Here is a 14,704-nt window from a genome sequence, read left to right as displayed (position 1 = left end):
AAATATCATATTGATAACAATGTTGAATCCCCATTATGGAGATTTTGTGGTAAAAAAGAGGATGTCGTTAGGTCACATAGTGAAAGAATGTAATAAACCTGCACAAAATAAGTCATAGCAGCATTGAACACTCTAGTCTTCTCTATCGCTAGTTCTCTGCTAAATTTTACAGTTTCTACTGTAATCTCCCATTGGTTGTTGACCACTGCACCTGTTTACTTTTAATGGACTAACTTACTAAGACGGTCTCTGAAAACTTGACGTGCTGAGAAGGACGCGTTCAGCTTCCAGTATCTGGGACCCTGCCTATGAAGCTTATCTAGGTCAACTGTACAGGTCACAAATTTGTGGTCTGTATAGCTGACGAGATCCACACATGCATCCAAGATGACATTTCAGTCGCCCACTAACATTAAAGAGTGAGACGTCCTTAGAAAGACCTTCAAATGTCTGAAGAAATTGGGCTGCCCCCGATCCAGTTGGAACACACACAGCAACCAGTCTAAAAGCACAGCCTTCATTATCGTTCACATTCAGAACCACTGACTCACCTTCTGGATCCAGGAAGACCAACTGTATCTTGAGATCCAGGCCTTTTCTGAACAACTACTGCTACTCCACCCCCATTCCTGGTGGACTAAGAGATGCAAAGGTCTCAAAATCGTCAAAAATGGGTGCTAAGGTGCATGTGTCTACGATCCTGGTCTCACTGATGGCTATTACATTCAACTTCAACCACCTGAGGTCATTGAGCAAGCAACTTTGCTTCCAGGATGATTCCAGGTCACGTACATTTATACAACCTTCTCTTAGCACCACCATATTGGCCTAAAAGGAAAGAAAGAAAGATGCGGTGTGTTACTTACCCATTGGAGATCGGGTGGTCCCACCTCTATTTCTTCTTTGGGCTCCTTTGGGAAGCCTTGTAAAAGCTTTGCATTGGCATTTACTTGAGGGATCCCTACATCATCTGGAAAGGCATCCCTAATTGTTTGGTGAGTGTCCAAGTCCATCTTCCCCATCATTAGATCCTTTGGTACGTTGCATGTGCTTGTCCAAGAAGATTTCCCCCACCTTTTTCAATGTCTTCTCTTCATGATAAGAGGACCTTCAGTATTTTGTTGGCCCTCCTTACCAACACAACGTTAGCTGCCTGCGTTGTTGTCTTTTGTTCTTCTTGTGTTTGTGGTGTGAGTTTTTTGGTGCTTGTGATGCTTTAGTTGATTATTGTAGTGCTGCAGGAGTTGTCTGAGTGTCTGCGTTTGTTGTGGGTGTGTGTGTAGTTTTTTTGTTATCTTGTTTTGATGCAGGATGTCTCGCCTCTGTGACTTCTTTTCAGATTTTTGGATTTACTCTGTTCCCCCTCGTCATTACTTTTCAATGCAGTAGAACCAGTGTCTGTTGCAATCTCCTCCTCTCTGTGTGGAAGTGAATTCGTGTTTGTATGTGCATCTTTTTCTGCATGTTTGCTTGTGTAAGGTGGGTTGTTGAGCTTGGTTGCGAGGTGTTGGCTTTCGTGGTTGACCTCTCCAATGGTTTTCCTGCTGGTGCTGTTGTCACGCCTGTCACCGGTGCCACTATTGTTGTTATTTTTGTTGCTTTCCTTGTTGTTGGTGGTGATCTTTCTACAGCTGGTGCTGCTTTTTTGCCTTCCCAGCCTTGGTGTTGGTGTCTACAGATCCCTGTACCTTTTTGCTGAGGGCAGCATGCTTCTAGGTGTGCTGCTTCATCACAAGTGAAACAATGAGGCCATCTGCCTTCAGTGATCAAGGGTAATTTCGTCCCATCCTTGAGGTGGACATGGTGTGGGATGTTCTCCAAGTCTTGTGGTTTTATTTAGATTAGTATTACCAAATCCATCCTAACCCAGGCTTCTCTTTGCCTCCGTCAGACTTTTAAGAGGAGGGTGCTGCTGCCTTTCATGATTGTGCATCCCACAAGCCACCATATGTTGATACCTGGTGTTATTTCAGGGTCTTGATCTTTTATTGTTCTTCTGCTCATGTAGGACGGGTACATTATAAGCTGGTCAGTTTTATGGGGTCCTTCTGAATGCTTCATGGCCAGCTCTTCTGTTTTAAAAAAGACTAAGATGGTACCAAAACTTTGGGCCCTTTGAATGAATATGACATCCTCTCTGATTGATCTCAGTGCCATCTCCACTTGAAGGTGGGAGGGTTGTTCTGCTCTCCGACACTGCACCAAGACAAACCTATATTTTATTGTCCTCTTCTCAATTTCTACCTCCACTTCAGCTGGGATTGCAAGGTCTGCCCACGTTTTTTCTCTTTTTATGATTTTGTGGGCCAGGGCTAACATCTCTTTTTTGTTGGAGATGTCTATCTCATAGTACTTTTCTTGGCATTTCAAAGCTGCTGCTGCAAAAGTACTTGTTTCGCTCTCATTGTTGATGGTGGTGGTGGTGGAATCATTCACATTGTTACTGCTGTTGTTACTTCCAAATACACCTGCCTCTCTGTTGCTGGTGTTGATGTTGGTATTGATTGTATTCTCATCGATGTTTTTGTTGTTGTTATTCATTCTGTTATTGCTTCTTTACTCCATATTGTTGGGGTTGTTATTTTCTGTGTTGATATCAGTTATCATGGTATTTTCCACATTATTTCTTTTTGGGTTATTGGCAGTTACATTTTTGTTGTCTGTTCAAGAATTGAGTGATTGTGTGTTCTCCATTTTGTTGCTTTTCTGTCATAATACTTCTTTGTTCCTTGCAGTTAATTTTATCGCTCTCCATAGAGTCTGTGGTGTTTTTGGATCCGTTATCAATTTTGTCCTTGACATTATTACTTGTGTCAGCGGAAATTAAGTTTTTGTAACTTTTCCTGCTGTTACAAACTGGTTTGTTTTGCCCTTCCATACCATTTTTCACTTGTGAACGTGTAAACATTTTGCAAATACTAATATTTAGGCACAATGTTTGATAACAAAAATACCTGTCAAGCTTCCACCGACATTCTAGCCTTCCAACTGGAAGTTGGAATAATAATAATAATAATAATAATAATAATAATAATAATAATAATAATAATAATAATAATAATAATGATGATAATAATAATAATAATGATAATGATAACAACAACAACAACAACAACAACAGCAACAAATCTTTATGTCCAGCTTAACATGGATGTTTTGTCAGAACACTGAATACTGCATTATTTTCCCGGAGAGAACCTCTTCTATAGACTAAAGGTGCATAAAAGCACTCATATTAATCATCATCATCATCATCATCGTCGTCGTTTAACGTCTGTCTTCCATGCTAGCATGGGTGGGATGGTACCACAAGAGGTGGCCAGGCTGAAGCCTGCACCAGACTTCTGTGACTATTTTGGCAGGATTTTTACAGCTGGATGCCCTTCCTAACACTAACCACTCAGCAGAGTGGACTTAGTGCTTTTTACATGGCACAAACACAGGCAAGGTCAGTTTTGGCAAAGTTTTTACAGCTGGATGCCCTTCCAAATGCCAACCACTTTACAGTGTGGACTGAGTGCTTTTAAGTGACACCTTCACTGACAGGGTCACCAAGTACTTGCAAGACATTAAAAATTTTTTTTAAATGATATCATATTTATAATAACTACTTGAAGGAAGGAGTTTAGGGAATTATTTAGACATAGTACTTTAATGGTACTCTATTTCATCTTCACTAGAAAAATCAAAAGCAAGGTCAACCCCGACATGATTTTGAACTTAAAATGTAAAGTAGTGCCACTAAATATCAAAAGTATTTGTCTGTCACTCTACTGATTTTGTCCATCGAAAGGGAATGATGACAACAACACGAACAACATGGATAGTTATATATGCAGCTCCATATAAAGACCTGGTAATAAATCTGTTTACAGCACTCACATGAAAATAAAATTTAACAAGTAAATTAAGAGAGTGATGTTATAAAGGTCACAGCAGGGGCTGAATAACACAATAGTTAAAGGTAAGCATATCTCTTAGTACAACCTAAAATAAATCTGACACCATCTGTAAATATGTTGAAAATGGAGAAATTGTTGTTTTTATGGTTTTCAGTATGTCAAACTGATATATTTGTGAATGTATGTGATTATAACAAAATATATTATTGAAATATAGAGGTAAATGAGGTTCACATATGGGAACAAACAAGAGTGGATTGAACTATCAAATACAAACAAATTGACATGGAGTGATACAGTAAGTACAGCTGATACTTATTGTTCACACAATATTCTGTTTACACACACACACACACACACACACACACACACACACAGAAAATGAGACAAAACGAAATATTTTAAAAACAAAACATGATTTTAAAATACAGCCTACACTAGTTAAAACAATGAATCCTTGCTCCTCAGGTTAAATCAATCAGCAGCAAAGCCAGTTCTGAATTTTATTTTTAATATGAGTGTACTGCAATCATTGTTGTCATTATTGTCATAATCATCGTTGTTGTTGTTTTAAAGTCCACTTTTCCATGCTTGCACAGATTGGATAGAGTTTATTGTGGCAGATTTTCTACAGCCAGAAACCCTTTACATTGCCGATACTCACCTATTTGCAAGTAACATAACATTTTTGCCATTGCCAGACTTCCTTTTGCAGAACTATCAAGAAGTGATACACACACTCACACATACATACTTACATACATCTATATATACTCACACACACACGCACACACATGCGTGTGCACACACACACACACATACACACACACATGTGGCTCTCTTTCAGTTTCTAACTATTAAATCCAATCATAAGGCTTTGATCAACCAGGGCTTTAGTAGAAAACACTTGCCCAATATTCCACATAGTGGAACTGAACCCCAAACCATGTGACTGGAAAGCAAACCTCTTAACAATACAGCCACAGCTGCACCTATTATTTTAGAGCTAGTGCTATCAATATACAAAAGAGAAAAACAAAACTAGTTCACCAACAGCTCTCTATAGAAAAAATAAAATAGTCCATCTCTTGCTGTCAGCATCCAAAAAGCATTCATAATGCTGGATTAGTGACAACTATAATGAAGTGTTAGAGGCAACACTATATCTAAAATGTGCGAGTATCATAAAAGAGACATAAGAAGTATGGAGAAAAAGAAGAAAAGTGAAGAAAATATCACACACAACACATTAAGGAACATACAAAAATTTGCAGTAAACAAGAGTGAGAAACAAAAATTGAAACAGACAAATTTAAATTGATATTGAAAATAAAACAAAATATCTGAACAATATAAAACAATAACCCACTACAAACAAATGAACACATTACATGAGAATCTACACACAGAAAAAGAAAGAAAGAGATAAAACCTCACTAAAGGAAGAAAGCAACTCAACAAGTGTGACCACACATATAATGTGTAGATGGTCTCTCACTGGTCATCTCTGTTTTAATTTTATTGAAACTGAAGAGAAATAAACACAAGAAGTAAATAAGGTGGTAAGTAAATAAAAAAATATAAAAATAAAAATAGAATACTGAGAAAAAAAACTAAACCTTGAAAAATGATAAAGACCATCAAAACTCTCCTAGTAACACTCAATAAAATACACGGCTGTAATAAAAGTAGACATTCAGTCCCATCCTGGCAACAAACAAGGCAAAAACATACAACACATCTGATGAAGCACTGTTAATGTTGAAAAGGGTCTCACTTAAACCACAAAGAAACTAAAACATGACAAAATTAATGAACAGTAATCAGTGGCAACTGCTTCTCTAGTTACAAAGGAATAAGTAGAGAGAGAGAGGGAGAGAGAGAGAGAGAGAGAGAGAGAGAGAGAGAGAGAGAGAGAGAGAGAGAGAGAGAGAAAACTACTCACACAAACCTAGAAATAAGATATAAGTAAGACTGAGAAGACAGAAAAGGCCTGTCTTTTATTTAGTAAAATGGAGATAGAAAGCTAGAGAACCAAATGAACATGAAACAGACAAAAAAAAAAAAAAAAAAACTATGAAAAATGTTAAATATCAATATTTCAGAAGTAAAAGAAAATATGAGACAAAGCTTACAAGCTAAAACATCTGCAACAAAACAATTTAAGCAGGTGAGTGTTACTTTCTGAGAGATAATATTTCACTCAAAATACCAAAAGAGTTGACAAAAATATCTCAGCACAAGAAGACACACCAATACCAGCAGTAATTCAAGCTTACTGAGAGGGAATATGTAGCAAACCCAATTAGCCTAGTCTAATTATCAGGGTTAATGACTGGCTGGCTAAAACTGATCAATATTTTGAGAATTATTTTTACTAGGTGCGAGTTTTTCGCATACATGTGTTTCTAATAATGCTGTGAAGTTACATGATTGGACATTGTTAGAATGGCTAAAGAAGTTGGAAATCTTTTAAAATTCTGCCAATGTCTGATGGTTAGATTAAAAGAATGGTACAGACAGTGAGCCAAATTAATGCTTTCATTAAATAATCTGGATCCTCTGGTTCCTGTTTTTGATGATTTGTTCTCAGTTACTAGTCAATTCTCCATACTGGAAGAAAGAAAAAGCCTTCAGCATTGCTGTGACATTAGATGTGACACCTTTAACAATATCTTTTGGAGTTGATGTCTTTCTGTGGTTTGTTCCTAAGTCCAGTGCTATATCTGAAACCCAGCACAATATCTGAAAAAGCCTAATATCTAATATAGAAGAGCAGAAATACATCATTGGTGGTAAAGAAAAACAAAATAGTTCTGGTGCAGAATGACCAAGTAAGAAAATGTACTGAGGATGTTGAGCAAAACTAGGATTCTAAACTAAAACCAGAAGCAGAACTAAGTCCAGGTGATCAGAGGACCAACTTGGAACAAATGATGACCAAGCAAAACAGTTCCTCCTAATTGATATAGTGAAATGTAGCATCATTGTTTTGTAACAGTGCTGTTGCATGTCTTTTGCAAGAAACTGTCACACAAGCCAATCTAATGGTCATGTGATGAAGACTGCATGGCTGTTGTATCAGTAAAATCAAGTTTGCTTTCTCTAATTGACAACTGAACAGTTTCACTGAAACAGAAAATATGAACAAACTAAAACATTACATCAAATACCGAAGGTACCCAGAGCTGCACTCAGTAATACAGAGAAATCACGCAATAAAAATAAGATCACTGATTGATGATGATGATGATGATGATGATGATGATGACGACGACGGCAATAATAACAGTAACTAGTATTCTGTTTCCAAGTCTTTGTGAAAGGTAATTATAACTAACCAATTTTTTGGTGCCTGACCAATTATTGCTCCTTTGATATGAAGCTGATTTAGAATGACTAATGATTGCTAAATGGACTCTAAAACATTGATGATTATGAAGACTGTATGTATATGTGTACTTGAATATCTTTATATGTGAGTGATATGTGTGTTAGTGCATGTGTGTGTGTGAGTGTGTGTGCATATGTGTGTGAATGTCTATATTTCTCTGTGTAATTTATATGGGCATGATTGTATGTTTGTGTATCTATAGTACTATGTATGTGAATGTGGGTATACATACAAGCAAATATAAATATATATATATATATATATATATATATATATATATATATATATATATGTATGTATGTGCGTGCGTGTGTGTGTGTACTTATGCATTTATGCATGTATGTGATTGAGTAGTATGCATGATTAGATATATGTCTCTATGTGTGTCTATGAGTAAATTTTAATCTTCTAATTTCTACTTCTTTCAGTTTTTGTTCTATGGCCATACTGGAGTATTACTTTGAAAGATTTAGTCAAACAAATCAACACCAGTTCTTACTTTTTAAGTAAGTACCAGTGCTAGTACCAACATTTAGGTATAATAGACTGGACACTCGATGAAATATGCAGCCTGGGCATCAAAACCAGAAAGGTACTGACCACAGCTGGTAACTTTCACATTTACAGTGACAACGATAGGATTTATGGTGGTAGAAGCATAAGGTCAGTCCAAGCAGTCTTTGAATGTTGCATTGTATCACTCAAACAATCTGTTGAACAGTAAAGAAAGAAATGAGTACATTCTATGCAAACTCAAAAGTAAGAACAAAAACATCTTCAGAGTTGGAGAAGAACAACTGTGCAGGTATTCTGAAAATAGCATCTCAAAAGAGGCTGGACTGGCCTACCTAAACAGAAGCTTTGAGGAGAAGCAAGCAACATACCAGCAAAAATCAGAGCATGGGTACATATTCCATAAGCTAGAAGGCAACAACACCATAGAAGATAAGCCTCTCCAGAACCTGTGATAGATACATTACATTCAACCTGAAAGAATACGCCTTTGCTATCCAGGAACAGGAGATAAACAAGAGGGATAAAGATACCACCAAACCTCCATGCTGCAATAAAAATGTCAGTTCTCTGTTAAGACCAGTGTGGAAGATATCACCCACATCAGCAGCAGCTGCCCCAAAATGTGTATGAGACACTACCTGCCCCTAGGGCATGAAATATTTGCAAAGACTATCTGTTTACAATGCTATCCATAGGAAGGACTCTCCTGATGTATACATCAAAAGCATGTCAGAACCAGCAAGTATTCACACCTTTAAAAACAAGAAATACTGGCAGAAAATCTAAAAAGAAAAAAAACATTAATTCGATGCAAACATAGCAGACCTGATATTGTTTAGCGAGAGAGGGAACAAAAGTAACACACTGTTGTAGAGGTCAACTGCCCAGCAGATGTGAATGTACAATCAAAAGCCCAGGTAAAAGAGAACATTTATGTGAAATTTACAACTCTTGTACTCTGACAATGAATTCTCATTTATACCTATCATCAAAGGTGCATTAGATTATGTACCAACAAATTTGTGCAAAAACCTAGAGATACTCAGTTTCGCAGAGAAAGAGCAAACGAAACTGATGTACAGTGAAGATTTGTAAGACATTCCAAAAATTCCCCATCTGAGAGTCTTATGTAAATGGAAGCACATACTTGAGTGTATGCAACGACAGTTCAACCAACACTCAAACTCAACCACATATTTACAAACACTGAAAACTCTCTTAATTCAAAAAGTCTTTTTACTTTGTTAGTGATCTGCTTGAACTCTCTCAAAAAGAAATTAAATAAAACTCAAAGAAAAAAACAAACAAACAAGCATGCATACACACACTCAACAAGCTTAACAGGCTTCTTTCAGTTTCTGTCTGCCAAATCCAGTCAGAAGGTATTGGTCAAACTGGAGCTATAGTGAAAGATACTTGCCCAAGGTGCTGTGCAGTGGAGCAGAACCCAATATCACTTTGCACATATATCTATAAATAGTATGTGTGTGAAGCAGTTGATCATAGAAAGGACATGCTGTCTTAGAAACTTAGCCCAGAATGAAACAATGGAGATGGGATCCTCTGAGATTGTCAGGAGGCAATGACTCTGAATAAGAATTTGAATCACCCTGTGATGATCCACCCTGCCATTAACATATGTCAGGGTGGAAAGAGGATGTAACATGATGATGATGATGATGATGATGATGATGGTTGTGGCTATGGTGATGAAGGTGCCGAAGAGTATGAACAGGATGATGGTGATGCTGATGATAATGATGATAACAATTATTATGACAATGAAAATGATGACAACGTTGCTGCTGCTGCTGCTGCTGATGATGATGATGATGATGATTATGATGATTATGATGATGACATTGGTGATGTTGATGATGATGGTAATCATGATCATGATGAAGTATGCCTTAGTGTATATAACTGAGTGTAAGTGTGTGTATGAGGTCTGATCAAAATCGTATGCAATGGACTAGCGTCCTGTCCAGGTGGGGAATATATATGCTATGGAAACTGGGAAACCAGCCCCAAGAGTCTATGTGACTCGGGAAGGATCTTTACTTCACTACTTTGCTTCTCATGATTTCACTTATCAATATCTGAGTGAAATGGTAACACAATGTTTACAATTTTTGTTGATGTTATTCCTCTATTCAAAAAGAATGTGCCTGCAGCATCTGTCACTTATCAACCAACCAGTCTCACCAGTATCACCAAACTGATAGTCTTTTGTCATAAAGAAACTCTGGAACTTCTGGAACTCTCACAACCTTATCCAACCTTTACAATATGAATTTAACCATAACTCCAGTTACTATAACCAACTAACTAAATTTCTTGTAAACAACACCCAGATCACAGATGGCAGCTCATGGATGGATTTTATCTAAGCCTTTAATTGTGTGTCCCCAAACAACATGTGGTCAAGCTCTCTGCGATGAGCATCATCGTCATCATCGTCGTCATCATCATCATCAACTTCATCGCTTAACATCCACCTTCCATGCTAGCATGGGTGGGACATGAGGGTTTATATTTGTAACTGCTTGATGACTTTCATTCTTGGTCAAAAAGAGGTTGTCATGATACTAGGAAAACAATCTGCACTTTATGCAACAACATGTAGCATTCAATAAGGATCTTGCTCTTGATTCCCTATTGGTTGTTTACATTAATGAATTAATGCTGACTTTAAGCAAATGACATTAAACTGTACTTAGAGATAAAAAGAATGGATCCTATAGGGTATTGACTTTTCTGGCAATTGGACCTGGACACATTGCAGCAATGAATTGCTGACTGACAACTGAAGTTGACTGTTGGACAAGTGCATTTACTTATTCCCTCCACAACTTCCTTGAGAAGTATGGTGATGAACGAGAGATTAGCATTATTATTAACAATGTTTTACATTGAACCAAATTTTTAAAATCAATAAAAAGGCCGAAAGTATTTTAGCATTGCTCTGTAAGGTCTTAGTCAGCCCCTCACCAGCTATTTATTTAAAGCTACATATGGTTATGGTATGTATACTCAGTTTACATTTCCAGCCTGAAATCCCAATCTTGTCCAGAATATTGATCTAATTGGAACTATAAAGGGACACACAACCAAACAAATATCCTCGGTCAGTTACTTAGATCCAAAATCTTTCGTTTCTCAGATCTTTGACATTTAGTAGCTGACTTTGTAGAATCTCATGAGATTATCCACCAGCTTTCCCAAAACAACCTCAACTACCTTTCTGAATTCTATATCTCTACCCTCTGTGGACATGCTTATAAAATCATAAAAAACACACAATTCTGAAAGAGAAAAAAAAACCTCTCAGAATTGTCAAAGCATGGAATAAACAACCTGTCAAAAATTCTATGCTTTCTTAATTTCATCACCGATACTCTTAACATGCCTATGTACCTCGTTACCTCTTCATGGATCTTTTACTACTCACTTTTCTTTCTTTTTCTGTTTAATCTTGGGTACTATGAATGTACTTTTGGTTGTCATTGCTGACATCCTATATTTGACATAACAGTGTATTCTGTGCTTCCTTTTACTCTTCTGTGATGACTTGTTATTGTTTTAAGAGATATGAAATAAAAAAAATTTATCACTCAAAAAACAGGCAAAGGTTGATGACATGAGAAGCATCTGATTGTAACATAATGTCTAAGGTGAGTTCCTGTCCAACTCATGCAAGCATGAAATAACAGATCTACAAAATCCAACTTAAAAAATTCCCTCCAACCTATGCAGGCATGGAGAGATGGACATTAAAATGCAACAACATATATGATATATATATAAACACACATAGATATTTATATATTTATAAAGCACTCAGTATGCTCAGTAAAATGTTTGGTAATAGGAAGGGCATCAACCGTAGAAACCATGCTAAACTAGCAGTACAGCTTGTTGCAGTCATCTGATTTGCTAGCTCCTATCAAACCATTCAGCCCATACCATCATGGAAAATGGATATTAAATGATAATGATAATGATGATGATGATGGTGATGATGCAATCACATATGCACGCACACGCACACACACACATATGTGTAAACACACTTTAAGATAATGTATTTTACATTGGTTTGATATCGTTTTATCATATATTCTATAGAGTGTATTTGGATAAGTATACATATAGCATGCACGTGGGAAGAAGGACAGCAAGATATGCAACATGAATAAAGCTTGGAAATCAATAATGAAAACATAGGATTATTTGATGAAATGCAACTTTGTTAAGAGAATATGCATTTATAAAGCAACAAAAAAATTACTACCTAGTTACTGCCAATAAAATTTATAACATATATATATATATATATATATACACACACTATAATGCATTTTTAATATAGTTAGTATTCGTTGCTAAATCATAATCATAAATACAGTTATCTTATTTATGTTTATGTGTAGAGAAAAATCGAGCACATCTCATTCACATTATTGTCATTCATTTGATGCAAACCAAATAAAAGAAGTATATTCTTTGTTTGTATATAACATGCAGTTATATAATTAAATATTGATACATACAAAGTGAAAGTATTGCAAAACAAGCTGACATCAAGATATATAATAGCAACGAAAGCTTAATATTACTTATGTTAAAGCAATGGGCATACATACATAAATGTGCACCACCAATTTTGTTTCTTCATAACTTCCACAAAGATGGATAATTTTGAATGAAATTTTCTACAAATTTTCTATTTGCTTCAGATAGTGTAGGTTTCAGTTATGTTTGTTTTTTAAAATAATGTTTTCATGTAAGTGAGGAGAGGAAAATTCATGCAAGTCAGGTTTGGTTCCATAAAAGCTTTCTGAAAAATAGATATTTTTAAAAGAAAATTTTGACAAATACTTTTCAGAGAGTATAGATTACAATTATGTAGGAATTTAATATGAAAATAAAAATTTGTTGGATAACACACATACATAGTGACACAAATTGTATTTCTTTTTCAAAAGATATATTTCAAAACAAATTCTGATGTAATCAGAATCTACACTATCTGAAGCATACGTGTAGAGAATTTCATTAAAAAATGTCTATTTTTCTTAAAGCCATGAGGAAACAAAGTTGGTAGGGCACATATGTGTAGGTATGGTATAGCTAACTTTGGTGGGTCACTGTGTATCATGGCACACGTATTACTGGAAGTTCATAGTAGACATATATCATTTTAAATAAATAACACTGAACAACAAAGATTTTGCTACTGGGGTAAAAGCAGGTGTTTAAGACCAAATCGAGGATGTTGATTCCCAATCCACACTCAGAATTGTTCTAGCACATCAGGATTTTAAGTTATGAGCATGTGAAAGATTATAACTATACCTTCAGCTACATACAGGCTGTATTATAAAATTTGCTAAAATGAAAACGGTCTTAATTCAAAATTACAGAAATAACAGCAATAGAACAAATGATGAGAAAGTTCATTATTTAGTTTAGCAATAGATGGTACTGACGTATTGTATGCAATGCCAAATACGTCAGTTTGTTCTTGCTAACTCAGTGTTGCTTGCACTACCGTCATGTGTGGCATGTGTATCTCTCGCTGTGTGTGATTACTGTTTTAACTGTGCTGTGTTCATTGTGTTAGATCATGAATAGGAGAGGCTGTGTGAATCACCCAGACAACTTTTGTTATGACTGTAGAAAATTTGCTCCATGTGACCAGCAGAGGAACATTGCCACCAAATTAAAAACTGCCTATAAATATTATTTTGGGTGTAAAGTTGGGGACCAAGACAAGAGGTGGGCACCTCATATATGCTGCACCGTGTGTTACTCAGAGCTTACACAGTGGCTGAATGGAAAACGTCATGGAATGCTTTTTGCTGTACCATTGGTATGGTGTGAGCCAACCAGTCATGTCTCTGATTGTTACATTTGCATGATTAATACTAGTTGTTTCTGAAAGAAGGCCAAAGCAAAAATTGTTTATGCAGATTGTAAGTCCCACATGACTTCAAGAACCCTGTCCCAGTTCCCCTCTCACATGCTTCACTTGAAAAGCTTGACACCTTGCATGATGTATCCCCTGACTTTCCTATTAATGAAGAGTATGTAGGTGATTCTAAGAAAAATGAGCCAGGCTAGTTTAATCAAGAAGATTTGAACAATTTAGTAAGAGACCCAGCATTGTCAAAGCAAAGGGCAGAAGTTTTGGGATCCAAACTACAACAACAGACTCTCCTACAGTAAGGTATGAAAATTTCTATTTTCTGTACTTGCCATAAAGGCTTTTCTTTCTTTTTCTGTATTGATGTTAATGCACTCATGCAAAAACTAGAACACGTGAACGTGGCTAACAAATGGAGATTGTTTATAGACACAGGTAAGGTTAGCCTCAAAGCTGTGTTGTCACATAATGGTAATGAAAAGCCTTCGATCCCTGTGGGTCATGTTGTCGGTATGGAAGAAACTTATGAATCGATGGAACCCTTTCTGAAAGGATTTAATTACTCAGTTCACAAGTGGAATATTTGTGGTGATTTAAAGATGATTTCCCTCCTCCTAGGACTGCAGCTGGGATATACCAAAAATATGTGCTTCTTGTGTGTTTGGAACAGCTGTGATGACAGTAATCATTACACTATAAAAGACTGGCCTAAAAGAGCTGAGCACATAGTTGGTCGGTACAATGTGCAGGATATGCCACTGGTAGACCCGTAAAAGATCTTCCTTCCACCTCTTCACATCAAACTCAGCCTCATGAAAAACTTTGTAAAAGCAATGACACATGATGATTGTGGCTTCCAGTACCTAAAAGTAAAATTTGGTGCAGAGAAAAGTGATGCAAAACTGAAAACAAGCAGTTTCATTGGACCCGAGATCAGAGAATTGATATCTGATAGCAAATTCA

The sequence above is a fragment of the Octopus bimaculoides genome, chromosome 8 (genome assembly GCF_001194135.2).
Source record: "Octopus bimaculoides isolate UCB-OBI-ISO-001 chromosome 8, ASM119413v2, whole genome shotgun sequence".
NCBI lineage: Eukaryota > Metazoa > Mollusca > Cephalopoda > Octopoda > Octopodidae > Octopus > Octopus bimaculoides.
Note: the sequence above shows the minus strand (reverse complement) of the source record.